Below are 27,657 nucleotides of genomic sequence, written 5' to 3'. Positions count from 1 at the left end.
TTTCAAACATGGCCCAGTACTACATGCTTGAGAATTTTTTTGTATAAATGTCCCTCATGTCCTTCTCATTTGATTAAAATAGCATTTTGAAGAGAAATGGGTGAACTGTTTTGGGTTTTGTTTTTTTAGTTTAAATAAATTGAATTAAAAAAAAAAAAAAAAGCAGAGGAGCCTGTAGCCTTAGCTCCGCATCATTGTGCTGGCCTGGGAGACATCCGCCCAAGTGTGGGCCTTGGTGGTGGGTGCTCCATGTAGCTCAAGGATATTCCTACAGGGCTTCCCTGGTGGCGCAGTGGTTGAGAGTCTGCCTGCCGATGCAGGGGACACGGGTTCGAGCCCTGGTCTGGGAAGATCCCACATGCCACGGAGCAACTGGGCCCGTGAGCCACAACTACTGAGCCTGCGCGTCTGGAGCCTGTGCTCCGCAACAAGAGAGGCCGCGACAGTGAGAGGCCCGCGCACCGCGATGAAGAGTGGCCCCCGCTTGCCACAACTAGAGAAAGCCCTCGCACAGAAACGAAGACCAAACATAGCCATAAATAAATATAAATTAATTAATTAATTAAAAAAAAAAAAGAATATTCTTACAAAGAGGCCTCTACCACAGGAGGACACTGGGTAGAGAGGAATATGGGTGACAAAAAAAGGGGCTCATTTGACAGTGACTCTAAAAAATAAAAACACTTTGAGATATAAATAATCTCTATAATATCAGTTGTATCCAGAGCCACAAACACTGGTGTTATGGAAGTGAATATCTGGTCTCATCTCTGGGCCCTGAAAACCTGATTTTTGGAGGCTGATGGCTTTGAGTCAGCAGATGCTCTCTGGGTTTCTGCACTAACCAGGGAGGCCATTGTCCCCCATCTGCCTCAGGGGGTCAGAAGACAACATTTCCTCAGCCCTTGCTCTGTCTTGAGTTCGCCATTAACGTTGCCGACAGTGTAACAAGAGGGAAGGAAGAGGCACCACCGCTGCCCTTGGGAACATCCAAGAAGTCAGGAACAATCCAAACAAAGTGAGCCCACAAAAACTAGGTCCATATAAAAAGAATGTTTGCCAACACTATTAGAATGGCCAGCGATGCAGCCTAAACGAGTTTGTTTTCACCCTCTGTATTGTGTGTGTCTAGGAGAGGAGTGTAATAAAAATGATTTTGAGTTCACTCTACCACAAAGCCCTTCTCCATGGCCATGCCTAGAAGCATGTTACTTACAGTCATGAAATCCATGTTATTGCCTTTCAACTGTAGTATAGTGTAAGTTAATTTAGCAGTTAGTGAGCCTATAAAACTTCTCAACTGAGCACTCTACCAGGTATCTAGGTGGAGGAATACAGATAAATAATCAAGGATGGTTCCTTACCTCAAGTTTGGCACCTGGCTGAGAAAAGCAATCATAATCAGATAATATGGTTGGAGGAAATAAATAAGTTCATGTCCCAAAATACAAGATAACACAGTACATGTCAACTTTATTGGAGCCAAGATAGGCAGCCATGGTAGTAACGAGAATGGGATTGAGGTCACCAAAATGCCTGTCATCTAATCTTTTGGTGATATGACTTGTGTCTCTCAAGCAAAACCTCCTACCAGACCCTTCCAGAGAGCTGCAGTTTTATTCCTCTCTTTCATTCCTCTTCTAAACTAACTGGAATGCTTAGTTTATATAAACAGTGTACTGAGGTTTAAGATATAAACAATTTCTTTTTTTTTTTTAATAATTTTACTTTAGTCCGGACCCAATGTCTTTCAGACCTGATACAAGTTCATCCAAAAGTCAAGAAATAGTTTTCAAAGTGTGCTTTAAGGGCCTCCTACATCAAAATCAACTGGGTGCCTGTTAAAATTCAGTTTTCCGGGCATAGTAAGCCTAAAACAACTAAAATACCTGGTGGGACAGTCCAAGAATCTTTATTTTAATAAGCATCCAGATTATTCTTCTCCCTCAACCACCAACAGTTTGAGAACCACGGGTTAAGGGCACGTACTGATTTTTTTGCCATCTTCCTAACCCTATTCTTACTGATGAAATCTGTATTAAGAATCATCCCTTCCAGTTATATTCTTCTGTATATTGCAGGAATTCTCAGCCCCCTGCCCTCCCACCCCCACCCAGGGCTCATGGATTTCTATGGAATCCCTAGATGGGCTTTAAGACAGGCTTAAAAGCCTCCGAATGTGTAGGCAATATGGTGGGCAGGTATATGCTTTTTTCTGGGGTAAGAATCCATAGATATCTTCAGATGATCCAAGAGGCTCCAGAACATAAAATGATTGACCCACTGCTTTATAGGAATGATTATATGTAAACTCTAGGTCCCCATTACTGAAATTAGTCTTCCCTCTGACACGCATGGATACTAAGCATGTATCAGGATTATCAAGCTAAGTAATAAGATGAATAGGCATTTATTGAGCATCCTGGGGGATGATGAGGTAGTAAATACATATGCATTCCTCACACAGCTCTATAGCTCTTGTTTGTTTTTTAACATCTTTATCGGAGTAAAATTGCTTTACAATATTGTGTTAGTTTCTGCTGTATAACAAAGTGAATCAGCTATACATATACATATATCCCCATGTCCCCTCCCTCTTGCATCTCCCTCCCACCATCCCTATCCCACCCCTCTAGGTGGTCACAAAGCACCGAGCTGATCTCCCTGTGCTATGCGGCTGCTTCCCACTAGCTATCTATTTTACATTTGGTAGTGTATATATGTCCATGCCACTCTCTCACATCGTCCCAGCTTACCCTTCCCCCTCCCCGTGTCCTCAAGTCCACTCTCTATGTCTGAATAGCTCTTTAGGGTGGAAAGTAGCGTTATCTCCATCCAGGTTTCTAGTAACAATGACAATACTTTATTGAGCCCTTACTATTTGCCAAGTACTATTCTAAGCACTTCACATGTAGTAGCTTATTTAAATCTTACAACACCTCTATAAAGTGGGTTCTACTGTCACCCCCATTTTACAGCTGGGGAAACTGACACTTTTCATGAAGTCCTCTTCCCTCATCTCTGCATCCTAATAACAATAATACAACATCAATAATAATAATAGCTAACTTTCATTGAAACTCATTACATGCCGGGCACTATTCTAAGCACTCATTTTATAGAAAAAGAACCTGAGGCGCAAAGAAGTTAAGTAACCTTCCCAAAGTCATCCAGCCAGTAGTAGACAGAGCTAGGATTCAAACTCTGGTCTGGCTAGAGAGCCCACACCCGTCATGCTCTCTAACTGCCACAAGTTCTAGCCTCCAGCTTACTGAAAAATTACCGATTCTGTGGGCCTTAGTTTCTGTGGATGCCCACCTCTAATCTAATGAATTCCTTTTCTTTTCTCGTCTTAAAGCTCCATTTCCAACACAGGCTTCTGGGAGTGGCCCCCAAGTTTCCACGAGCATCCCTAAGGCCAGCTTATGCTGCCTGAGGGTCCTGGGTGACAGTGTGCCTGGCCACCCTAGCTCTGTCCCGGTTCCCAGACCACACAAGGTCACACCAGTTGCTCAGGGGTGTCAGGGCTCTCAGATGCCTTTACAATCACAGACACAATAGGACCCGCAGCTCTGCTGGCTGCAGAGGAACTGGGCAGTATCACATTTCAAGTATCGCCTCTGCGTAATGCTGAGACCATTCAGAACCCGGTTAAAAAAACACAGTCACGACTCTCCTCGGGACCTGGGCTGTTGATTTTGTTAGGTGAGATCACTTGAGGAATATAAAACGCAAGAGAAAGAGTGGCGAAGAGGAAAAACAATAGGTGGGTAGAAAGGGTCATATAAAAGTCACGAAGTGGTGGAGCAGTAGCGTGGCCGCAGCGTTCCGCTCGGTTTAAACCTGGGGTTCAAGAGGTGAAGGAATAATCAATCCTTGTTTCAATTCCTTCCCAACTGTAAAATGTTTACTTGCACAGTGGCTTTTAATTCAGTGTGCGTGTGCGCGTGTGTGTGTATCTATAAAAGAGGCTAAACTATGACCCTCTTAAAACTCCTGACAGCTGCCAATGCTCAGCACACACACAGCAAAGGTTTTGTGTTCAAAGCACACACTGTCCATACAGCTAAGCATCTATTGATGCTGGGCTTTTAATGTTATGCAAGACTTTTTCCTTCCTTTACTTGCCACTGAGTGACTGTGCTGATTCAATATTTTATAGACGCATAAATTTCCCTTTAGAGGCTGTACCCAGAACGTGTGCCTCCCTGGTCCAGTTCCTTACTGCAATCAGACGATGCAGAAAGTATCCTCTTGCATTTCAGTGAGAGGCTGCCCCCTAGTGAAAAATTTCAGCTACACATGCAACTGACACATTTATTGTTGAAAATACTGCAAAGGTTTCTTGACACAAAGGAGAAACGTCCTTCAGTTGCCAAGGAAGTGACAGCATTGTGTAATTTAACCATCAATCAGATGTTTCTTTCCTTTCAACTTCCCCCCAGCCTATTTTTGGTATGTTTCGGTGTTCTGTAAAGTTTTCTTTGATAATTCAAGATGTATCTGATTTTTAAATATACACACAAGATATATTCTTTTCTCAGCCAATAAAAATATTTTCAGGGAACTAAGGGTAAGATGCTGATGACCAGACGCCATTCCTTGTTGTTTTGACATTGAATTGTATGTGTATTTCCACTTCCACTTATTTTATTTGACTATTTTTTGGTATTTTTTCCTATCTAGGATTACTACCCAAAGTAAACAATTTTTGGTTCTAGAAGGTGAGTGTATGAGTATTCTAAATACTTTTTAGTGTTGAATGCCTCGATTTTAAATTAATGTCTAATATTTATTCTCATGCAGATCTAAGAGATAATTCAGATGAAGCGTTTTGAATAGTGCCTTACATGATAAGCCTTAAAAGTAGTTCATTACTACTATTATTACAGAATTATCCATTTTAGACAAAAATTATTTTGAACGTTAAACAAGAATACAGTTAGTATTTTGTCTACAAGTTTTTTCTCCATTGTCGTACAGAAGTGAAATAGTTACCTTGACAAAGATAAACAGTCTCTCCATTGAAAGCTGGTATTTAGAAACTTGAAAATAGTGGCAAATTTGTGCTTCTTTGCTATTTTATTTCTCCATCTCCCACCCCTCCCATCCATCTAACATCACTAGAAGGTATAGTATGTTGTCTGAATTAACCTTTTCGAAACTTGTAAGACTTAAAGGTGAAAATTCAATGACTGTGAAAAATTGTTATAACATCTGGGTGTTTGGAAACTGACTTCTCTCTGCTCTTCTTCTCATTTTGTAGAGATGTCATCCGAGATTAGAATGAAAGAGTGCTCTTCATTTTATTCTGGTGATTCATCCACGGATTTCAAATTCTCTAGAATCAAAGTTCTTTTCATTTCTCCTACTCGTGAAAACCAATAAGTACCCTCCATTTTGCAGGTAGCTGAGAACTAATCTGTGTGAGACTAACGACAACGCTGTGAGAGAGGTAGTAGTATATTCTCGTTAGGGATTTGGCTCAGAGAAGTTGTGTCACTTTTCCAAGGATACACAGCTTGTTATTGGCCTCCAAATTCAAACCTTAGCCAACTTAGGCCAAGCCCTGTGCTCTTTCTCATCAAGGTTGTTCCACATCCTGCCCTTGGCTTGTTGTTTATTAAATCTTAAAGACACGGGCCATGTTGTCCCCATTTTAAGAGAGAAAATTACATCAAGAAAGAATCAAAAGCCAGGAAGTACATATAAACGTCAGCATTTCTCCACTAAATCTATTCAGATGTTCTAAATTAAGGAGAGCTACTCTCATTGATCCTTGGGAAGAATGAACGAGAGCTGTCCCTAAGGAAGTGAGAACGACTGGTAATGCTGCTTTGCAGTGATTCTCACCAAGGTTGGACCCTTATCCCAGCCATGAATAAGTTATGAAGGTGAAATTTCTCTACTTACACAAAGATGCTGCCATAATGGGAAAGAAGGGGACTTTAGGTAGACATTGCTAAGAGCAGATGGTATGATCTGGAATGACAAACAAACAAACTGCCCCTTGTGGGATTACCGCACCATGAGAGCTCAAGAAAGCTGGTTGACAACAATATCCATAAACTGTGAGTCAGAATTGGATTTGAAATTTCATGGCTGAGGGAACATTGGCAATATTTTTTCCTTCAGTTATTAAACTGAGTTTGTTTTTTTTCCTTTTTTTTTTTTGTTCCATTTTGGGTTTTTTTTTTTCTTTGTTTCGGTTTGGTTTGGGGTTTTTGGGGGTTTTTTTTGGTCTATTATCTACACTCTTAGGATGAACAACAACAAAGAATTCTTCCTTCTGGAGGTTTTGGAATCTTACTAGGATGCTTAATCTGCCTTTTTTAAAATGATAGCAAGGTGATCTGTAGTTATTTTTCTTTTTTAAAAAATATGAATTCACTTATAAGAAGGGGCAGTTTGGGGTCAATTAAGTAATTGTTAAGCAAATATTCACTTGCTTTCTTTGGGAGGATATATATATTTACTACCCTTCCCCATTGTTGTTGACCTTGACCATGTGGTTTGCTGTGGCCAATGGAGGGTGGGTGGAAGTAAGAATATGTCAGGGCCACGCCTAAGCCATAAGAGGCATCCTGCATCTATGTTCATCCCTCTTGTCCTCTTATCTTTGGGTTCAAATAGCTCCTGGACCAAGAAGAAATATTAGGGGAGTCCTGTATCCAATCCAGAGTTTTGAACCAAGCCCAACTAAACCCACCTGGATTAACAAAGCTCCAGCTGACCTGCAAACAAAGAAAAACAAATGCCTATTGTTGTGTGTCACTTAGTTGTGGGATGGTTTGTTATGCAGTATTATTGTGGCAATAGTTGACTAATACAAAGCCTAATAACATCCTACTGAACTCTATATTGTATAAACAATATATTTACCTACCTCTCACGTGTCAGGTAATCATTAACTGGTCAACTTGGTCATCTAGACCACAAGTAAAGAATGGGAAAAATGCAAAGCTGGCCCCTAACTTAAAAAAAGAGGTGCCCCATAGTCTGTGCACCAACACCTGCACACTTTATTCACAGGAGAGACTTTCACTAAAACACTATTTAGTATTATTCTAACAAACTCTGTTGTCTAATTTCCCAGCACTTTGCAGTAGGCTGGGAGAAATTCCTGGAAGCCCACTTTCTGGTAACAAGAAAAAGGTAACTGATGCATCAGGGAATAAGGAGACAGAAATACCATTAAAAAGCAAGGATAAATTAATAGAAGAACAATATCCCTAAATGTGTCATTTTCCCAAGAGGTAGCAAATAAAATAGGAAAGTTAGATCAATTTGAAAAATTTTACTTCAAGAATTGCTTAAAACAGTAGTTCCTAGGGTTTTTTGGATTACAGTCCATTTTGGGGTTTTTTTTGGTGTTGTCTGTTTGTTTTCATTTCGCTATTTTATTAGCAAACCAGTATTACAACAAAACATTACACTCAGAATATCACACTTCAATTTTCCTAGCTGTGAAAAGACTTTGCTAAAAGAAAACTTTGTGAAAAGATTATCTTCAAATAGTGGCTGTATACAAAAGCTGGGGAAGGGGGTGTTTCTTTCTTATCAGTTTTGAAGAACTTGTAAAAATTATGGATTCTCTCTTCAGAAAAATGCATGTGAGGGAAAAAAACCACAAAATCTTCTATATAATTTCAGGCAGTTCAAAAACTCCCTAGAACTGATTTATGAACCCTGGGTTATAAACCACTATTTTAAAATAAAAAATAGTCTTACTTCCAGGCGGGGTATAATTTAATTATCTGAAATTTTTTATTTCTGTGAAACAGCTTATTCCTGTGAAACATAATTCCAGATAAATGGGGTGTCCTGGAATTCATAAACCTATAAGAGGGCTTTGCCAATCACCACCCTATTACTGGCAAGACTGGCCTTGGAAGAGATGAATGATCTTTACATCTCCTAAGACCCCATAATATCCTTTAGAGATACATTTCCTCATCTCTATTTTGTTTTATGAACTTGAAGTTTACAAGAGCTTAGTAATTAGATCATTGTTCTATATTCTTGCAATCCTAGCCTTCATGTCACTGGTCCACTGCTTGTTAGAAAAACAGAAAACCATCGGATCCATTTTATTCTTTTTAGTGATTCAGTAAGGGATTTTTTCTATATCTGCCCCTTCACTTTAATTCCTTCTGTGAAATATGAGGCATCCATCTTGCCTTTGCTTATAGAAAGTACCACTGTATGAGTAGTTATCAAGTTTTCCATCTCAGGTTCCTGAACGTTTATTTCTACAACCCCTTATTCTCTCTTTCAAGAAAAAAAAGGAGCCCCAAACTGGCAGTTATTGTTATAGATACCAAAACAGTTCAGGGTTCTGCAGCTACAACTGGTAGCTCTTAGGATCAAATTTACAGACTTCAAAAACCAAGGTGGAAGTCCAGCAATGATTCTTAAAATTATTGATGTCGTGGTGCTGTTATGACTAATAATACCTTATTATTGTCATATTTTCAGAACACATTTATATCCTGAGAGAAATTATGAGCAATTATGACATTTTCCAAAAAGGGAAGAGAAATAACATTTATTATATGCCTACTATGTGCTTAATTTGATTCTTTAAACACATATATCATTAAATTCCCCAAACACCTTATGAGGTAAGAATTATTATCCTTATATTACTCAGCCATAAAAAAGAATGAAATAATGCCATTTGCAGCAACATGGATGGATGTAAAGATTGTCATACTGAGTGAAGCAAGTCAGGCAGAGAAAGACAAATATCATATGATATCGCTCATATGTGGAATTTTTTTAAATGGTACAAATGAACCTATTTACAAAACAGAAATAGAGTCACAGATATAGAAAACAAACTTATGGTTACCAAGGGGGAAAGGGGGGGAGGGATAAATTGGGAGATTGAGATTGACATATACACACTACTATATATAAAATAGATAACTAATAAGAACTTGCTGTATAGCACAGGGAACTCTACTCAATACTCTGTAATGACCTATATGGGAATAGACTCTAAAAAAGAGTAGATATATGTATATGTATAACTGATTCACTTTGCTGTACAGCAGAGACTAACAGAACACTGTAAATCAACTATACTCCAATAAAAATTAATTTTAAAAAAAGAATTATTATCTTATTTTACAGATGATTAACCTGAAATCAAAGAAATGAAGTGACTTGCCCAAGGTCACAATGCAAACACTTACACCCAAGTCTGTCTCATTCCTATCATATCATGTTTTTGGAGAATAGAAATGACAGAGAGGTTTTGATACACCTTTTGAAAAGGACTTTTATGTAGAAAAGTCCTTCTACATAAAGGACTTTTATGTAGAAAAGAAAATGGGATTGTTCTTTTTAAATCTGAAAGATGGGATTGATACCAATGTGTGACTATAGTAAGAAGTAGATTTGGGTTCAGTATTAGAATATTGATGAGTGTCCCTGAGAGGGTATAGGATGCCCACCAAGTACTGAAATTGATTAAAAAAAAACCAAACAGGGCTTCCCTGGTGGCGCAGTGGTTGAGAATCTGCCTGCCAATGCAGGGGACACGGGTTCGAGCCCTGGTCTGGGAAGATCCCACATGCCGCGGAGCAACTGGGCCCGTGAGCCACAGCTACTGAGCCTGCGCGTCTGGAGCCTGTGCTCCACAACAAGAGAGGCCGCGATAGTGAAGAGGCCCGCGCACTGCGATGATGAGTGGCCCCCGCTTGCCGCAACTGGAGAAAGCCCTCGCACAGAAACGAAGACCCAACACAGCCAAAAAAAATAAATATAAAAATAAATAAATAAATAAATAAGACCTGGTGCAACCAAATAAATATTTAAAAAAAACAAACAAACAAACAAACCAAAAAATGCACTCATACACAAAGCTGGGGATCTGAGAGTTGGTAAGACTGCCTTCTGATGACCTATCTACACAGCGTTCCTGCACCTACAACAGCAACAAAGGAACAGACACTGTACCAGGAGGAGCCTGATTCCTAGTGTCCCCGTCAAAACATGGGGTACAAACCAACACCTTCCCCCGAGGCCGAGCATTTGAACACAGCTCAGGAGGCTGAAAAACCTATGGGAGCCTCAGTAAGAATGAAGAGAACTCTGTGTCTAGGCCAGTAGCTATCAAAGTGTAGTCCACAGATTCCCGGAGGTCACCGAGACCCTTTCAGGGCATCCGTGAGGTTAAGACTATTTTCATAATAATTCTAAGATATTGTTTGCCTTTTTAACTGTGTTGACATTAGCACTAATGATGCAAAAGCTATAGTGAGTTAAATTCCTGGTGCCTTAGCACGAGTCGTGGCAGTGGCATCAAATGGTACTAGCTGTCTTTGTAGTCTTCATCACCGCACACTTGTATTTTTTAATGCCAATTTCACTGAAGAATGTCCTCGATGAGACAGCACAAGTTGTTAATTTTATCAAATCTAGTCCCTTGAGTATAAGTATTTTTAATATCCCATGTAGTAAAATGGAAATTATGCATAAAGCCCCTCTGCTGCATTTCAAAGTGCAATGGTTGTGTCAGGAACAGCATAGGTGCAACTGAGTTGCCAGCTGAACTAGCTGCCTTTTTCATGGAACATTGTTTCTATTTCCTTGAAAGACTGAAAGATAAATTATGATTATTCAGACTTGAGCATTTAACAGACTTGAGTATTTTCTTGGAAATGAACCAAGTGAGCCTGGTACTTCAAAAAGAAAAATTAACAGAATGTGTTGCCCACCATACAATTCAAGAAAAAATTAGAATTTTGGAAAACTTGTATCTACCACTGTGAGCTTGACGGCTTTCCAGGAATTTGAGTTTTCTTATTAAATAAGTCATGATATCATTGAATCTGAGTTTTTGATGTTGTATATTAAAATATATCAACATTTAGAAGATCTGATTAACTCAGTTGATCAGTTTTTCAAATGACCAATGCATGATGTTATGAAGTCATACAGAGGTAGAAGATCCATTCAGAGTGCAAATAGAACAATGGATTTTAATGTGGAAGAATATGAAAAGCTCATTGCTATGGTTTCAGATTCCACATGGCAACTAACCTTTGAGAAACTACCACTTGTTGAGTTTTGGTATAGTACTAAAAAGAATATGGAGGGTTATCTGAAAAAGCTGTTAGATACTCCTCTCTTTATCAACTACATATATCTGAATGAGGCCAGATTTTCTTTACATGGTTCAACCAAAATAGCATATCACAATAGATTGAATGCAGTAAGAGATGAAAATCCAGCTCTCTTCTATGAAGCCAGATATTAAAGAGATTTGCAGAAATGTTTTTAAAAGCTACTCTTCTCACTATTTTTTTATTTTGCAAAATGTGGTTATTTTCATAAACAGTATGTCATTTAGGTTAATATGGAATGACTTCTAGTTTTTGAATGAAGAAATAAATACTTCCAAATTTTCAGTATAAATATTGATAGACATAACCCACAAGAACAAAATTATTTGGGGTTTCAATCATTTTTAAGAATATAAATGGCTTCTGAGACCAGAAAGTTTGAGAACCACTGGTCCAGGTTGATGACCTGAGATAAATGGGGACTCGGATTTGTAGTGGGTACCAATGTGAAAAGAGGCTCCGCCCAAGAAGCAGGCAGGATTGTATATTGCAACGGATGCCAACACAGTGCATCCTCCAGAACAAGACGCTTCTCAGATGTCTTGATATTATGGCGTTAAAGCCTGCCACCAGAGAGATGAATTTGACTGAAATGCTGAGTTTAAAACCTGAAATGACTAAGACCCTGCAATTAACTAGGTTAATTTTTCTGTCACTAGGTAGAATGGGGACTTGAAATACCCTCCTGTTCAATCATTGAGAAACAAACAAAAAAAAACTTACATTGTTTGCAGACCTAACTTGATGGCTTTGAAACAGCTTGGCCACTGGGACCACTAGCAGCCCCTCAGGAGAAGCCAAATTACTACCGGGCAGAGATGATGTAAGGGGCTTTCAGCTTGCGGGAAACTTAGGACTACATACAAGTGCTCAAAGTCCTTTCCCAAATCTTCAGAATTCTACGTGTTCTCATATTTGATGTTACAAAAAAGCCTGTTAAATAGAGAAGGTGTGATTATTCCCTACAGAAAGAGAGACCAAGACCCAGGAGGCACAAGGGTACCAGAGGTAGCCAAGGTAGGAATCCATCAAAGGTCCTATTAACTAAAGAGAAAATGTGTGATCAGCTGGGGGACCGTAAAGTCTGTGAAATAACTTAATTCCCTCTCACTTCAACTGAACAGATGTTCACTCTGCACCTATGAAGAACAGAGGGAATATTAAGATGAACCAGGATGGCCTCTACACCCCCAGGGACTCTCAGTTGAGGCTGGATGGAGAGCGTGTTCCACTAAAAGTAGAATAATGTGTTACAGGAACGTGGAGCAAAGAGGAATTAATTCTGACATTAAGAGTTAATGTCAAGACCTCCAACCCTCAGTTCTAGGTCAAGTAGAAACATTCGATCACGTCTCCTTAAGTCTCCTCCCAGAGGGGAGGCTGGCCACTGAGTTGGTTTGAAGATGCACACCAGTTTTGATGGAATCTAGCAGAACACAGATCTTTCCACTCTGTGTCCCAGGGTGGTGGTGGTGGGGTGCTCCACAGGACTTCACTGCCACCCATCATTCACAGCCCACAATGACATTGGTGCCCAAAGTTATTGGGCAAGTGGTTATTTTTCTTTACATGCTCATGAGATTTGGCAGCAAGGCCATGTATTTTGCATGAGGAAATAACAAGTTTATTAAACCAAATTGCCCCAGCAGTAGTCTGTTTTCCAGGAGGACTCCTGGCTTTGTGACCTTGGCTGGTGAGTGGAGTGTATTCTTTTCCTGGGATAAGTTGTTTCTCAGATCCATCTCTCTACACACACCAAGGGTAACCGGTGGCTTTGTGTTCTGAAAACACGCCTCCCAACTGCTCTGTTCCACCCGAAGGTTGCTATTCTGCTGCTTTTCCAAGTGCAATTAATATTAAAGCCATGAGTGCTATAGATGACTGATTATGCTAAGCTTTATGTTTGGGTCCTAGACACAATAAATAAATCATGAATTTTTCTTTTGTTCACTCAGGCATAATTTGTGTTAGGAACTTCAGGCAGTCATCTAAAACACATATATATTTTGCAACAGCTGTTATATTTTATATATTGATTGTCCCCACCAATCCAGCCCTCCCCTCCCTTGGAAGAAAAATAAAACCCTGAGTGTCAGCAACGTAGTAAAATGAAAAACATATGTCCATGGTTAATAGTATACCAAAAGAAAACTATGTACATCTGTAAAGAAAAGAAATAAAAAAGAGAACACAAGCCTTAGTATTTGGCTTTAAATGAATATTTGATTCCCCAAAAGTGTGAACTATGGTTTAACAAATGGAAAGAAAGCACTTCTGGGAATGGTGCCCTCTTTCTCCTTCAGATGTGTGAGAACCTAAATGGTTCATTTATACACAGTGCTATGTATTGATTACATTATGTTAAATATTACGTGATACAGTAACAATTAAATGCATTCTGATTTCTCCGGTTCTGTATGGTTTTAAAATAACCTCATTTTTCAGATTGTGATGAAGTAATGCTATCAAAATTGAATTATACAGTTGAGCTATAATTGAATATTTGGTTCCAACCCAGAAAGAAGTAGTCTAGAAAGACTGTGGTAAATGACAGTTGTGTGTGAGAGAAGAGAAACCGGGGGTCTTATTCGTCTAGGCTGAGGTGCTACCACTCTAACACCCTCTCAGGGTATCACTGGGCAAAACGTCAGAAATAGAGAACTCCCTTGAGAGGTTCTGGAAGTACTACTTCAGTTAGGGAGAGTGGGAGCTCTAGGAAGGTGGACACCATGATTGTACTGTTCATCATTTTAACCCCAGAGCCTAACACAATAGTTTATAAGAGTTTCTCTATAACTGTCTGTTGAGTGAATGAATGAAAGGAACAATTTAAATGATGGGGCAACAAACTCTAGCAGATCATTGACTCCGACGGTTCTGGGAGAGTGGCAGGTAAGGCAGGCAAGGTGCAGATGAGCTCTGAACAAAGGAGGCACACCAGTGGCATCCTGGAGTTGGCTCCCACCAACTCTCAAGCCTCAGATGTGTGTATTTTTTCCCAACTCCACATTCAGTGACTTTAAGCTGGTAGCTTGAAATTGGCCATGGTGGAAGGGAAATCAGCAAACACCACAAATCAGGCTTTTTTCCCCTTTTTGAAGAGAACCAGTTTACCAGCACACTGCTGGCATAGCTACTAAACTTGTGTTAGCTCAGAATTCTAACACAGAAAGTCCTCTAATTCCTGACCAAAACAGGGAGTGGAAGAAGGAAGCTTAGCCAGAGGGGATAATGTATCTTCCTTACAAGGTTGTGGTTGTCTTCTGATTTATAATTAGAGAAGTTAGAATCATCTGAGAAGTTCTCAAATACCTCAAGGAATCCTGTTTTCCTTTTCCTTCCAGTCTGTGAAATCTCATAATCTCAGATGTCAAATTGGGACCCCAGCTCCTCTTCCAGCCTAAATTCAATGACTTATTCATTAATTGAACAAATACTTGTTGAGTACTCACCAAGTGCCAGGCATAAGGATAAAATCTATGGTTGCAAAATAGCCCAGATTCGGGCTTCCCTGGTGGCGCAGTGGTTGAGAATCTGCCTGCCAATGCAGGGGACACGGGTTCGAGCCCTGGTCTGGGAAGATCCCACATGCCGCGGAGCAACTGGGCCCGTGAGCCACAACTGCTGAGCCTGCGCGTCTGGAGCCTGTGCTCCGCAACAAGAGAGGCCGCGATAGTGAGAGGCCCGCGCACCGCGATGAAGAGTGGCCCCCGCTCTCTGCAACTAGAGAAAGCCCTCGCACAGAAACGAAGACCCAACACAGCTAAGAATAAATAAATAAATTAAAAAAAAAAAAATAGCCCAGATTCTCCACTCCCTCTATATCCATACCCCTTGTACTTTGACTTTTCAGTCTCCATCAAACGATAGTTCATTTCCCCACCCCTTGAGTCTGAGCTGGCCTTGAAATTTGCTTTGACCAACTGAATGCAGAGGAAATGAATGTGCTAATTCTGAGCTTAGGTCTCAAGAGGTCTTGCTCCCCTCACCTCTGTCTCTGCCTTGAGAATAAGCCCAGGGTAACCTGATGAAGAATGAGAGACCACATGGAGCACAGCCAAGTCATCCAAGCCAAAGTCAAGAGATCATCCAATCCCCAATCGACTCCCCAACTAACTGAAGACACACCCATGAGCCCATCTGAAATCAGTGAGCCTCATCCAGATTAATAGAACTGAGTCTAGCCGACCATGCAGATTCTTGTGAAATAATAAATGATTAATGTTGTTTTTTAAAATAATTTTTTGAGGTGAAATTCACATAACATAAAAGTAACCATTTCAAAGTGAACAATTCAGTAGTATTTAGAATATTCACGATGCTGTGCAACCACCACCTCTATCTAGTTCTAAAACATTTTTGTCACCCCAAAAGGAAACTCTGTACCCATTAAGGAATTTCTACCCCAATTTCCCCCTTCCTGCAGCCCCTGGCAACCACCAATCTGCATTCTGTCTCTATGGATTTACCTATTCTAGATATTTCACATAAATGGAATCATATAATAAGTGCCATTTTTGTGTCTGGCTTCTTTCACTCAGTCTGATGTTTTCAAGTTCATCCTTAATCAGTAGTATTCATCAGTACTTCATTCCCCTTTGTGGCTGAGTATTATTCCATTGTATGTATATACCACAGTGTGTTTACCCATTTATCTGTTGATGGACATTTGAGCTGTTTCCACCTTTTGACTGCTGTGAATGCTGTGAACATGTGTGTACATGTACTTGTACAGCTCTTTTGTGTATATTCCTAGGTGTGGAATTGTAGGGTTATATATATTATATGCTTAACTTTTTGAGAAAACATCAAACTGTTTTCCACAGTGGTTGAACCATTTTACATTTCCACAATCAATGTACAAAGGTTCCAACTTCTCTACTAGAAGTTGACGCCTGGGTTTCTACTGCTTGCCAACACCTATTTTCCATTTTTTTAAATTATAGTCATGTTAATGTGTGTAAAGTGGTATCTCATTGTGATCTTGATTTTCATCTCCCAAATGGCTAGTGATGTTGAGCATTTTTTCATGCAATGATTAAATGTTGGAGTGGTTTATTATGTAGCATTACCTAATTGATGAACAACAACAAAAAAAGTAAGCAGTGTCAGATTGCCCTGCCCTCATGGGGCAAACAGTCTAGTAGAAGTGACAGACTATAATCTAATAATTGTACAAATAAAGGTAAAGTTAGAACTGCAGTTAGTGCTGTAAAGGAGGGGTCCTTAGCACTATGAGAGCACACAGGAGACCTAGGATGGAAAGTCATAGAAGGCTCCCCTGAAGAAATGACCACTAGAATAAGATCTAAAAAATGAGTGGAACTTAACAATATCAAGGAGGGAGTGAAAGGAGCACATAAAAATGCCTATACTGGGAGGAAGCATAGCAAAAGGAAGGGTTGAATGAGGGCCAGTATGACCTAAAAAAGAAAAAGCTAGAGAAACCAAAAGATGCAGGTACAGATAAGGTAGGAAATACAGGTAGAGGCCAGACCATGTAAGGTCTTTAGGTTAAGTTAACCGTTGTCCAAGAGCAATGGTATGTCATTAAAGGCTTTTAAACAGAGTTCTTACACAAAACAAATTTATGTTTTGAAAAGATCACTATCATTACAGGGTGGAAAAAAGATTGGAGGGGGAAAGGAGTGTAAGCTGGGAAATTATTTAGGAGACCCTTTTAGTAGGGGAAAAAGTAAATATGGGTAGATGAGAAGATTCAAACACTATTCCTATAAATTCAACTGGATTGAATATCAGGGAGAACAAGATATCAAAGATGACACCTGGGTTTCTAGCTTGAATAAATGGATGTACTATGGCACTCCTCATCGAGACTGGGAACACAGATTGAGGACTAAGTTTGAGACAGAAGAACTAGAGTTTGGTTTTAGCCATGTTGAGTTTGAAGTGTCATCTAAGTAGAGCTATTAAGTAACAATTATACATACAAGTCTGATGCTTAAGTGAAAAGTTAGGTTAGCGACACAAATTCACAAGACACGTACTTGGTGGGAAAAAATGAAGCCTTGGATGTGGATGAGATCTTGTAGGTAGAAAATGGAAAATATCAACAGAGGGAGGTCAGGACTGAGGCTTGAGTGTCCAATTGTCTGTGTAAAGGGATATGAACCTGAAAAAGAGTCTGAAACAAGGCACCTGGAAAAGTAAATGTAAAGCTGGGAGTCACAGAAGACAAGATTGTTTGAGATAGGCAGCAGTAGTCAGCATTGCAAATGCTGATGAGAATGCAAGTCAAACGAAGACCAAAATATGTCTATGGATTTGTGGCAATCATGTATTGATGAACTCAGCAACAGCTGTTTGTGTGGAGGTGGAAGGGGCCAGTGGGAGTGGATTGAAAATGAGTGGGAGGTGAATACCTCTCTAGAAGTACTGTGTTCATCATAACATTATCTTCCTGAACTCATCAAATCCAACCACTCCCAAGCCAACTGGTCAAGGTCCACTCTGAGATTTCCTGCCAGCAACTCACTCTGAGTCCGTCCTAGCTTAAACCCGTCTGGAGGCTAATGCGGACTCCCACACCCAGACTTACTGGGCAGAAAACTATGTCCTGGGGAGGAAGTAATTTTAATATAATAGAGTATTAGGGCATCTGGATATTTGAAAGGGCATTTGCTCTAGATGGTATCTGGACTAGAGAAAATTTCAGCCAAGTACGAGCTGTATCTATTTATTCAACAAGCATTTATTGCATCTCCTAAGAAGTAGGGATGCACAGTAAAATAAGATATAGTCCCTTTCCCTAGGAAATCTTGAACCGAAAAAGGAAGACAGAAATAGACCAGTGGTTACAGTGTGGAGTGATAAGTGTTCTGAGAGAGCAAACACTGGGAAGGAGCAACTAGATCAGACTGGGATTTCAGAAGAGGCTCCTGAGAAGATACCGTTCTCCAGTGGTATTTTGAATGGTGAATAGAATGAGATAAGAGGATGAAGAAGAAGAGTAGGACAGTGAAAGTCATTCTAGGTAGAGAGTACAGCCCAGACCATAAAGCACTTTGTATGTTAGTGTGTTAGTCAAGAATCTTCTTACGTCATAGAAAAACAATTCAAAAAGCTTAAATAACAAAATTTGGAATAGAGTGACTCCAGTTACTAGGAAGTTCAAAAGGCAATTGAGTTTGCCAGCATGGCTAGTTACAGGTCTTAGCTGATGTCATCATCTTGTCATCAATGAAGGAATTTCTCTTCAGCTCTCCTTGGCTTGGATCCTATGTCCATCCCTAAACCAGTCTCTACAATTTCTGATTAGCCAGGCCTGGGTCATGTACCCACTCTTAGTTCCGTGTAATTTAGTCAAGTCCACCCAAGTTATGTGGAATGAGAGTGAGGCAGGAAAAAATAGTAGATGTCTACCCCACCACGCAGAGGGTTTTAAACTTTATCCTAAGGACAAGGGAGGTCACTGAAGGATTGTAAGTAGGGCTCTGTAATAATCAGATTTTCATTTCAGAAAAAATTTATATAGCGGCTGTAAAGGAAACGGGTTAGAGGAGTTCAAACTCGAGGCAATTAGAACTCCTGTAGCTGTCCAGAGAATGGTGGTTAGGCATGAGCAATGGCCCTGAGGACAGGAAATCATCTTCTCTTCGTGGGATCATTAAGTAGCCCATCAGCCAGCCACAATGACGTGGGTTTTTTTCCACTTTCCACCTACGTTTTAGTCAGCAGGAGTCTAAGAAATCAGTGACACAAATCAGAAATGGTTCTCCTTTGCTGGCAGTCACTTCCAAAGGAATAGAACAGATCTTAAGTCCTGTGGATCCCTTGACACTATATGACTCTATGTGTATCCGGGACAATTCAACCACACACACTTAGGCTTCATGTTACCAGTGTGAGGATCCTTGATATATAAGACTACGCTGTGTTTCTCTACACACAGTGTTGGAAGTGTGAGCTTCCAATTTATTCAATTGGAGATAGAAATTGGAATAACTGAAAGTTGTTGCCTGTCCCACACTATGCCCACCAACTTCCTATTTAGGGCATCAGCCCACGCAATGCCGCCTTAGATTTATGGAAAAAGCCCACAGATGATGGTCTTAATTATGTACCGCATCTTCAGCTTACAAAAGCCCTTTCTTATGTGTTAATTCATTGAATACTTCCAACAACTCTATGAGATAGGCAGTAGCACCTCCATTTTATACATAAAAAATCAGAGGCTCAGAGAGGGAAAGTGAGTTGCCCAAGGTTACATTCTAGTTAAGTAGCTGGGAGAGGGGGGCAGATCTTTGGTCTAGAATCCTATATCTTCCGTGAAACCTACTTTTGAGTAATGGTTGTGAGCAAAAACTCTGGAGCCAGATTCCCAAGTTTGAAATCTTGGCTTGCTACTGATTAGCTAAGTGCTTTAAACAACATGTTACTGTATGTAACAGTTTTCTCAACTGTAAATATAAAAAAAATTTTTAATCTACTTCAGAGTGTTAGTGTGAAGATTAAATAGTAAATACAAATAAAGAAGGTAACCTTATAATTTGTTTAAAAAAATATATTTCTGGAAGTGAAAAGGAGCCCTAAAAGTAAGTAAAATATCTATTATTTTTGAAATATTTATTTACTGATCAACATATTTTTAAATTTATTGGTGGATCTATAAAATAGTTCTATTCAAAACCTATTTCAGAAATCATTTTTTCCACAAAAATAAAATAATACAATTCAGTGTACATTAAAGCCAAAAAATTTTTTGAACCTTTTTATATTGGTTTCCCAAACATTTGAAAAAAACAATATAAGCATAATAATCATTCTTGGTATCTATTCACATACTTTAATCAGTTTCTTACCCGTATTTCTCCCCAAAGGCTGTCTTGCAGGCTGTGTCTCACAGGCCTCGGCACATCTGGCTGGTCATGAAGCAGCCAGCAGGGACAGCAAATGGACTCCTCTTCCTAACTCCACCCAGCCTGGAAGGAGTTAGCTGTCCCACGTTGCTCCTGCCCAGGGGCACTTCTTTCTAACAGCATTCTGAATGCAGATCATGAAAAGTAAGTGTTACTTACATCGTATCTTGAAGGGATTGCAAAACAGAAATGGGTTATCATGGTTGATTCTATCGTAGGGTGGGCAAAGCAATAAGAGAAACTTACTCCGACTTATTTTAATGCAACTATTAATAAAATTCTGCTAAAAAAAGAAAAATTGAAGATCAAGGTTAAACGAACAGGATACCCCAGCGTTCTTCTGGGCCAACTGGCCATATAGTCACCCTAAGAATAAAGCACCAGAATATAGTCTGGCTCACAGAAAGCACTAGCTATTTTTATTGCTGTAGTCTTCCTTGTTGTTATTACTATGATACCACTTTTGTACATTTACTATAAACAATACACTGTGCTTTATAAACATCATCTCATATAATTTTCTCCAAACTCCCACCTGCGGCATTCATTTACTTTACAGGCACGGCCCTTAAAGTCATCTGAATTGGGACTTTCCAAATCTAATCTGAAGCCTAAATCATTACATTAGACTTTCTCTTCCTATTCTCTATTCCTATAGTATTTTAAGTATAAAGCACAAGGTAGTGGACATAATCTGAGGCATTATCTTATATATTCCAGATGTTTCACCTGTGTTAGTCACCTCGGACCCAACAAAGACTATAAATTCCTGAGGGCATGGGCCAATGAATCCATGGTGGTTTTCAGATGCAAGCATAGAAACCAACTCTGGCTAATGAAAGCAGAAAAATAATTTATTCGAATGTATTATGGGGCTCACAGAATCTCCAGGAGGGCTGGAAAACTAGGCTCAGTGGCTCTGCAGGCAAGATCAAGGCCCTGTTCACACCACAGAACTGGTTGGTCCTGTGAAGACAAACTGGCAGCATCACTGAACCTAGACCTCCCAACTTACACCTCCAACAGCCCCACAGCTGGACACTGAACACTGCAAATAGAACTGTTGCCAGAACCACTGCAGAGACCCCTGCATACCTGCTGCTGTGACCACCATCCCCCTTAGGATAAAACGGGAGTATTCTTGAGTTTCTTTGTTTCATCAGTTTCTCAGAAAGGGGTGAGTGCACCCAGCTGGTAGGTATCTATGTCTGCTTAGGCTGCTATAAGAAAATACCATGGACAGGGTAGCTTAAACATCAACATTTATTTCTTACCGTTTGGAAGTTGGGGAATCCAAAACCAAACTGCTGGCAGATCTGGTCTCTGTTGAGCGCTTTCTTCCTGGCTTACAAACAGCTGTCTTCTTGCCGTGACTTCACAAGGTAGAGAGGGAGAGAGAACAAGCTCTCTGGTCTCTTCTTATAAGGGCGCTTATAAGATCCCATCATGAGAACCTCACCCTCAGGACCTCATCTAAACCTAATTACCGAGAGGGGCAAGATGGCGGAAGAGTAAGACGCGGAGATCACCTTCCTTCCCACAGATACAGTAGAAATACATCTACACGTGGAACTGCTCCTACAGAACACCCACTGAACGCTGGCAGAAGATGTCAGACCTCCCAAAAGGCAAGAAAATCCCCACGTACTTGGGTAGGGCAAAAGAAAAAAGAAATAACAGAGACAAAAGAATAGGGATGGGACCTGCACCAGTGGGAGGGAGCTGTGAAGCAGGAAAGGTTTCCACACACTAGGAAGCCCCTTCGTGGGCAGAGACTGCGGGTGGCAGAGGGGGGAAGCTTCGGAGCCATGGAGGAAAACACAGCAACAGGGGTGCGGAGGGCAAAGCGGAGAGATTCCCGCACGGAGGCTCGGCGCCGAGCAGCACTCACCAGCCCGAGAGGCTTGTCTGCTCACCCGCCGGGGCGGGCGGGGCTGGGAGCTGAGGCTCGGGCTTCGGTGCTAGCCGGGAGGGAGTTCGGGAAAAAGTCTGCAGCTGCCGAAGAGGCAAGAGACTTTTTCTTTGTTTCGCGGGTGGCAAGGAGAGGGGATTCAGAGCACCGCCTAAACGAACTCCAGAAAAGGGCGCGAGCCGCGGCTAACAGTGCGGACCCCAGAGACAGGCGCGAGCCGCGGCAATCAGCGCGGACCCCAGAGACGGGCAGGAGACGCTAAGGCTGCTGCTGCCGCCACCAAGAAGCCTGTGTGCGAGCACAGGTCACTATCCACACCGCCCCTCCCGGGAGCCTGTGCAGCCCGCCACTGCCAGGGTCCCGTGATCCAGGGACAACTTCGCTGGGAGAACGCACGGCGCGCCTCAGGCTGCTGCAACGTCACGACGCCTCTGACGCGCAGGCTCGCCCCGCCTCCTCCGTACCGCTCCCTCCCCGCGGCCTGGGTGAGCCAGAGCCCCCGAAGCAGCTGCTCCTTTAACCCTGTTCTGTCTGGGTGGGGAACAGACGCCCTCAGGCGACCTACATGCAGAGGCGGGTCCAAATCCAAAGCTGAACCCCGGGAGCTGTACGAACAAAGAAGAGAAAGGGAAATCTCTCCCAACAGCCTCAGAAGCAGCAGATTAAAGCTCCACAAACAACTTGATGTGCCCGCATCTGTTCAATACCTGAATAGACAACGAATCATCCCAAATTCAAGAGGTGGACTTTGGGAGCAGGATATATTAATTTTTCCCCTTTTCCTTTTTTTGTGAGTGTATAGGTGTATGCTTCTGGGTGAGATTTTGTCTGTATAGCTTTGCTTTCACCATTAGTCCTAGGGTTAGGTCCGTCTGTGTTTTTTTTGTTTGTTTTTTTTTTAACTTAAAAAAATTTTTTTTCCTAATAAATGTTTTCTTAATAATTTTTTCCTTATTTTCTATTTTTAGAAATTAAAAAAATTTTTTAATAAGTTTTTTCATATTTTTTATTTTAAAAAATTAAAAATTTTTTTTCTTAATAAATTTTTTTCTTAATTTTTTTTCTTATTTTTTACTATAAAAAATTAATAAATTTATTTTTAAAAATTAAAAAAAAATTTTTTTAATTTTTTTCTGAATACATTTATTCTTAATAATTTTTTTCTTATTTTTCATTATAATAGCTTTATTTTATTTTACTTTATCCTCTTTCTTTCTTTCTTTCTATTTTTTTTTCTCCCTTTTATTCTGAGCCGTGTGGATGAAAGGCTCTTGGTGCTCCAGCCAGGCATCAGGGCTGTGCCTCTGAGGTGGGAGAGCCAACTTCAGGACACTGGTCCACAAGAGACCTCCCAGCTCCACATAATACCAAACGGCGAAAATCTCTCAGAGATCTCCATCTCAACATCAAGACCCAGCTTCACTCAATGACCAGCAAGCTACAGTGCTGGACACCCTATGCCAAACAACTAGCAAGACAGTTGGGGCCATCCATTAGCAGAGAGGCTGCCTAAAATCATAATAAGGCCACAGACACCCCAAAACACACCACCAGACGTGGATGTGCCCACCAGAAAGACAAGATCCAGCCTCATCCACCAGAACACAGGCACTAGTCCCCTCCACCAGGAAGCCTACACAACCCACTGAACCAAACTTAGCCACTGGGGACAGATACCAAAAACAACGGGAACTACGAACCTGCAGCCTGTGAAAAAGAGACCCCAAACACAGTAAGATAAGCAAAATGAGAAGACAAAAAACCACACAGCAGGTGAAGGAGCAGGGTCAAAACACACCAGACCTAACAAATGAAGAGGAAATAGGCAGTCTACCTGAAAAAGAATTCAGAATACTGATAGTAAAGATGATCCAAAATCTTGGAAATAGAATAGACAAAATGCAAGAAACATTTAACAAGGATGTAGAAGAACTAAACAGGAACCAAGCAACGATGAAAAACACAATAAATGAAATTAAAAATACTCTAGATGGGATCAATAGCAGAATAACTGAGGCAGAAGAACGGATAAGTGACCTGGAAGATAAAATAGTGGAAATAACTACTGCAGAGCAGGATAAAGAAAAAAGAATGAAAAGAACTGAGGACAGTCTCAGAGACCTCTGGGACAACATTAAACGCACCAACATTCGAATTATAGGGGTCCCAGAAGAAGAAGAGAAAAAGAAAGGGACTGAGAAAATATTTGAAGAGATTATAGTTGAAAACTTCCCTAATATGGGAAAGGAAATAGTTAATCAAGTCCTGGAAGCACAGAGAGTCCCATACAGGATAAATCCAAGGAGAAACACACCAAGACACATATTAATCAAACTATCAAAAATTAAATATAAAGAAAACATATTAAAAGCAGCAAGGGAAAAACAACAAATAACACACAAGGGAATCCCCATAAGGTTAACAGCTGATCTTTCAGCAGAAACTCTGCAAGCCAGAAGGGAGTGGCAAGATATACTTAAAGTCATGAAGGAGAAAAATCTACAACTAAGGTTACTCTACCCAGCAAGGATCTCATTCAGATGTGATGGAGAAATTAAAAACTTTACAGACAAGCAAAAGCTGAGAGAGTTCAGCACCACCAAACCAGCTTTACAACAAATGCTAAAGGAACTTCTCTAGGCAAGAAACACAAGAGAAGGAAAACACCTACAATAACAGACACAAAATATCTAAGAAAATGGGAATAGGAACATACATAACGATAATTACCTTAAATGTAAATGGATTAAATGCTCCCACCAAAAGACACAGACTGGCTGAATGGATACAAAAGCAAGATCCATATATATGCTGTCTACAAGAGACCCACTTTAGACCTAGAGACACATACAGACTGAAAGTGAGGGGATGGAAAAAGATATTCCATGCAAATGGAAATCAAAAGAAAGCTGGAGTAGCAATTCTCATATCAGACAAAATAGACTTTAAAATAAAGACTATTACAAGAGACAAAGAAGGACACTATATAATGATCAAGGGATCGATCCAAGAGGAAAGTATAACAATTGTAAATATTTCTGCACCCAACATAGGAGCACCTCAATACATAAGGCAAATACTAACAGCCATAAAAGGGGAAATCGACAGTAACACAATCATAGTAGGGGACTTTAACACCCCACTTTCACCAATGGACAGATCATCCAAAATGAAAATAAATAAGGAAACACAAGCTTTAAATGATACATTAAACAAGATGGACTTAATTGATATTTATAGGACATTCCACCCCAAAACAACAGAATACACATTTTTCTCAAGTGCTCATGGAACATTCTCCAGGATAGATCATATCTTGGGTCACAAATCAAGCCTTGGTAAATTTAAGAAAATTGAAATCATATCAAGTATCTTTTCCGACCACAACGCTATGAGACTAGATATCAATTACAGGAAAAGATCTGTAAAAAATACAAACACATGGAGGCTACACAATACACTACTTAATAACAAAGTGATCACTGAAGAAATCAAAGGGGAAATCAAAAAATACCTAGAAACAAATGACAATGGAGACACGACGACCCAAAACCTATGGGATGCAGCAAAAGCAGTGCTAAGAGGGAAGTTTATAGCAATACAAGCCTACCTCAAGAAACAGGAAACATCTCGAATAAACAACCTAACCTTGCACCTAAAGCAATTAGAGAAAGAAGAGCAAAAAAACCCCAAAGCTAGCAGAAGGAAAGAAATCATAAAGATCAGATCAGAAATAAATGAAAAAGAAATGAAGGAAACAATAGCAAAAATCAATGAAACTAAAAGCTGGTTCTTCGAGAAGATAAACAAAATTGATAAACCATTAGCCAGACTCATCAAAAGAAAAAGGGAGAAGACTCAAATCAATAGAATTAGAAATGAAAAAGGAGAAGTAACCACTGACACTGCAGAAATACAAAGGATCATGAGAGATTACTACAAGCAACTCTATGCCAATAAAATGGACAACCTGGAAGAAATGGACAGATTCTTAGAAATGCACAACCTGCCGAGACTGAACCAGGAAGAAATAGAAAATATGAACAGACCAATCACAAGCACTGAAATTGAAACTGTGATTAAAAATCTTCCAACAAACAAAAGCCCAGGACCAGATGGCTTCACAGGCGAATTCTATCAAACATTTAGAGAAGAGCTAACACCTATCCTTCTCAAACTCTTCCAAAATATTGCAGAGGGAGGAACACTCCCCAACTCATTCTACGAGGCCACCATCACCCTGATACCAAAACCAGACAAAGATGTCACAAAGAAAGAAAACTACAGGCCAATATCACTGATGAACATAGATGCAAAAATCCTCAACAAAATACTAACAAACAGAATCCAACAGCACATTAAAAGGATTATACACCATGATCAAGTGGGGTTTATTCCAGGAATGCAAGGATTCTTCAATATACGCAAATCAATCAACGTGATACATCATATTAACAAATTGAAGGAGAAAAACCATATGATCATCTCAATAGATGCAGAGAAAGCTTTCGACAAAATTCAACACCCATTTATGATAAAAGCCCTGCAGAAAGTAGGCATAGAGGGAACTTTCCTCAACATAATAAAGGCCATATATGACAAACCCACAGCCAACATTGTTCTCAATGGTGAAAAACTGAAACCATTTCCACTAAGATCAGGAACAAGACAAGGTTGCCCACTCTCACCACTATTATTCAACATAGTTTTGGAAGTGTTAGCCACAGCAATCAGAGAAGACAAAGAAATAAAAGGAATCCAAATCGGAAAAGAAGAAGTAAAGCTGTCACTGTTTGCAGATGACATGATACTATACATAGAAAATCCTAAAACTGCCACCAGAAAACTACTATGCTAATCAATGAATTTGGTAAAGTAGCAGGATACAAAATTAATGCACAGAAATCGCTTGCATTCCTATATACTAATGATGAAAAATCTGAAAGTGAAATTAAGAAAACACTCCCGTTTACCATTGCAACAAAAAGAATAAAATATCTAGGAATAAACCTACCTAAGGAGACAAAAGACCTGTATGCAGAAAATTATAGGACACTGATGAAAGAAATTAAAGATGATACAAATAGATGGAGAGATATACCATGTTCTTGGATTGGAAGAATCAACATTGTGAAAATGACTCTACTACCCAAAGCAATCTACAGATTCAATGCAATCCCTATCAAACTACCACTGGCATTTTTCACAGAACTAGAACAAAAAAATTCACAATTTGTATGGAGACACAAAAGACCCTGAATAGCCAAAGCAATCTTGAGAACGAAAAATGGAGCTGGAGGAATCAGGTTCCCTGACTTCAGACTATATTACAAAGCTACAGTAATCAAGACAGTTTGGTACTGGCACAAAAACAGAAATATAGATCAATGGAACAGGATAGAAAGCCCAGAGATAAACCCACGCACATATGGTCACCTTATCTTTGATAAAGGAGGCAAGAATATAAAATGGAGAAAAGACGGCCTCTTCAATAAGTGGTGCTGGGAAAATTGGACAGGTACATGTAAAAGTATGAAATTAGAACACTCCCTGACACCATACACAAAAATAAACTCAAAATGGATTAAAGACCTAAGTGTAAAGCCAGACACTATCAAACTCTTAGAGGAAAACATAGGCAGAACACTCTATGACATAAATCACAGCAAGATCCTTTTTGACCCAGCTCCTAGAGAAATGGAAATAAAAACACAAATAAACAAATGGGACC

At 40.0% G+C, this 27,657-nt stretch overlaps 1 long non-coding RNA gene across 1 annotated transcript in view; it reads right to left on the bottom strand.

Annotated features, from left to right (window-relative positions):
* Window positions 1–16,249: 16,249 nt before the first annotated feature.
* Window positions 16,250–27,657, bottom strand: part of LOC309630287 — a 77,934-nt gene continuing 66,526 nt past the window's right edge. Inside the window, exons 3-4 of the long non-coding RNA XR_014245568.1 lie at window positions 21,289–21,493; window positions 16,250–20,138 (exon numbers count right to left, since the gene is read on the bottom strand). This is a non-coding gene — a long non-coding RNA (uncharacterized lncRNA). The remainder of the gene's footprint in view (window positions 20,139–21,288; window positions 21,494–27,657) is intronic.

This window comes from Balaenoptera borealis (assembly GCF_965194805.1).
Source record: "Balaenoptera borealis genome assembly, chromosome: 6".
NCBI classification, from domain to species: Eukaryota; Metazoa; Chordata; class Mammalia; order Artiodactyla; family Balaenopteridae; genus Balaenoptera; species Balaenoptera borealis.
This window is presented reverse-complemented; position numbering and strand designations above follow the sequence as displayed.